This window comes from Nanorana parkeri, unplaced genomic scaffold (assembly GCF_000935625.1).
Source record: "Nanorana parkeri isolate BGI_ZX_2015 unplaced genomic scaffold, ASM93562v1 scaffold1009, whole genome shotgun sequence".
In the NCBI taxonomy this organism is placed as follows: domain Eukaryota; kingdom Metazoa; phylum Chordata; class Amphibia; order Anura; family Dicroglossidae; genus Nanorana; species Nanorana parkeri.
The window spans coordinates 274,889-277,846 of record NW_017307277.1 but is presented as its reverse complement, the minus strand read 5'-3'; positions in this window follow the sequence as shown (position 1 = coordinate 277,846).

The window sequence follows — 2,958 nt, the reverse complement described above, 5'->3', positions numbered from 1 at the left end:
GATGGACTATATAATCTCAATACAAATTAGTAAACTAAACCTGAGATTGTAGTCCATCCCGGGGGGAGGAGCTTGGAGCGGTGACTACAACACACACAGGGACCATGGGGAACAGACGTAGTCACCCTCCAGAAGGAAGGACAGTGTCAGAGATGATTGGAGGATCTCCAGTCGAGTGATACAAATAAGATACATTGTTGCTCAGAGTTCGGGGACTCGGAGTGAGCTTGCGGTGACTACAACACCCACAGGGACCATGGGGAACAGACGTAGCCCTGTTCTGGTTGAGCTTTGGGCAGGAGGTAGTTGGTATTTGCTCCAGCGTGGGGCAGATGGGGTACTTTTCCTCCTCTTTACTAGCAGCTCATCCATTTTCCATCAAAGCGTCAGCGGCTCTCTGATGGAAGTGTATAAATGCGTCCTCAATCTCCCACTCCATGACAAACAGCCCGAAGGCTTTCCACATCAATATTCATGCAGAAATAGAATTTTATTTCATATGAAATTTCCTCGACTAGAAGGAAATAAGATTGTCATTGTATGTTTCTGGTGTCGGCTAACAAGGCCGTCCCCCGGGGACCGGCGCACATTCCGGCTTCTCATGTTTATGCCAAAATGGCAAATGATATTACAGACATGAAAGCGAGATCGGCCCGACATCTTTCACCGTGATGTTCCTGATAAAAATAGCACAGGCTGCGTCTTCCGCTCCGCCATGATTGGCCATCACTCGCTACCAAAAACCTCCTTCTGGCAGATGCCTGGGACACATTATGCTGAATTGTCAGCGAGACGTCCATTTCCTGCTACTATGGGGTTACAAATCTCCTGTGTGCTATAGGATGCTCCTACATTCTGCTACATTGGGATCTACACTGCTGAAGCTCGTAGGCTGCACACTGTATGAAGGCTGAAGAGCCAATACAAACAAAGGTCATGGAGGCCGGATGCTCCGCACATAGTATGATGGCTGAAGAGGCCACAGAAGGAGGATCATGGAGGTTGGACACTCCACACATAGTATGATGGCTGAAGAGGCCACAGAAGGAGGATCATGGAGGTTGGACACTCCGCACACAGTATGATGGCTGAAGAGGCCACAGAAGGAGGATCATGGAGGCCGGATGCTCCGCACATAGTATGATGGCTGAAGAGGCCACAGAAGGAAGATCATGGAGGTTGGACACACCGCACACAGTATGATGGCTGAAGAGGCCACAGAAGGAGGATCATGGAGGTTGGACACTCCGCACACAGTACGATGGCTGAAGAGGCCACAGAAGGAGGATCATGGAGGTTGGACACTCCGCACACAGTATGATGGCTGAAGAGGCCACAGAAGGAGGATCATGGAGGTTGGACACTCCGCACACAGTACGATGGCTGAAGAGGACACAGAAGGAGGATCATGGAGGTTGGACACTCTGCACACAGTACGATGGCTGAAGAGGCCACAGAAGGAAGATCATGGAGGTTGGACACTCCGCACATAGTATGATGGCTGAAGAGGCCACAGAAGGAGGATCATGGAGGTTGGACACTCCGCACACAGTATGATGGCTGAAGAGGCCACAGAAGGAAGATCATGGAGGCTGGATGCTCCGCACATAGTATGATGGCTGAAGAGGCCACAGAAGGAGGATCATGGAGGCTGGATGCTCCGCACATAGTATGATGGCTGAAGAGGCCACAGAAGGAGGATCATGGAGGTTGGACACTCCGCACACAGTATGATGGCTGAAGAGGCCACAGAAGGAAGGTCATGGAGGCTGGACACTCTGCACACAGTACGATGGCTGAAGAGGCCACAGAAGGAAGGTCATGGAGGCTGGACACTCTCCATATGTGTATGCTTCATCCAGTACAAGTTCTCCGGCCTCCACTCTGCAGAAATGAGAAGGTCTGGTGATTGTTCACAGGGGTTCCTTACTAGTGGAACATTTGAGCTTCGAGAAGCCCCCCCAACCATACAAAGTGAATTGGTCTGGCTCTATTTTTAACCCTTTCGTATCTGACCTGATAATCAGACGTTCATGTCCCAGTGTGTGACCTTGTAAGGCTGCATTTGGTGTCCACCACAAAGACCTTCATCAGACCGAGGTCAGGTCACCCCCAACGTCCTGTACACACGGAGCGCAATCTCAACCTCTTGGTCAATGTCCTCACACTGTGCGAAGGGGCCAAAGCCAGGCGAGAGGTCTCTGAAACCCCAAATTCACCCCCCAACGCGGGGCACCACATTCATAGCCGATAATAATTAGAACTGTAATTATCACTACTAATTCTACCTAATTAATCACGAGGCAATAGCCAAATTGACTTTCCCATAATTATCAGATAAGCTGTAAGCACATCACAGCGATTATAATTAACACAACTTAATTACAATCTCATATACATATGCGCGTCCCCATGAAGGGAGTGAGCTGGGCTCAGTGCGGTTCGGTTTGATATCTGAACAGCGTCTTTCATGTCTTTTGTGAGAGACGGAGATGCTGAAAGAAGCTTGAGGAACAATTCCCCCCAATCAGCTCGCCAGAGGAGCATTTTGTTCCGGCACTTTGAAGACGGCAATCAAACATTGCCGATGGAATTACCGATTGTGCCGGGCCCGGCGCATTCAGCCGGCTCGTCCTCTGATCTGGAGAGCTCAACACGTGGTACAAACATTTATTTCACATCATGTCGTGGCCTTCGAGGAGGTCACCATAGCGCTGCCCGTCCCTCCTGTACCTTCAGAATCTACATGCATGCCATATCAGTCTCTGTACAGAGGAGCTTACACTCTAATGTCCCCTCCCCCCCACAGTCACATCAGTCTCTGTACAGAGGAGCTCACACTCTAATGTCCCCTCCCCCCACAGTCACATCAGTCTCTGTACAGAGGAGCTCACACTCTAATGTCCCCTCCCCCCCAAGTCACTCCATTTTCTGAACAGAGGACCTCACACTCTAATG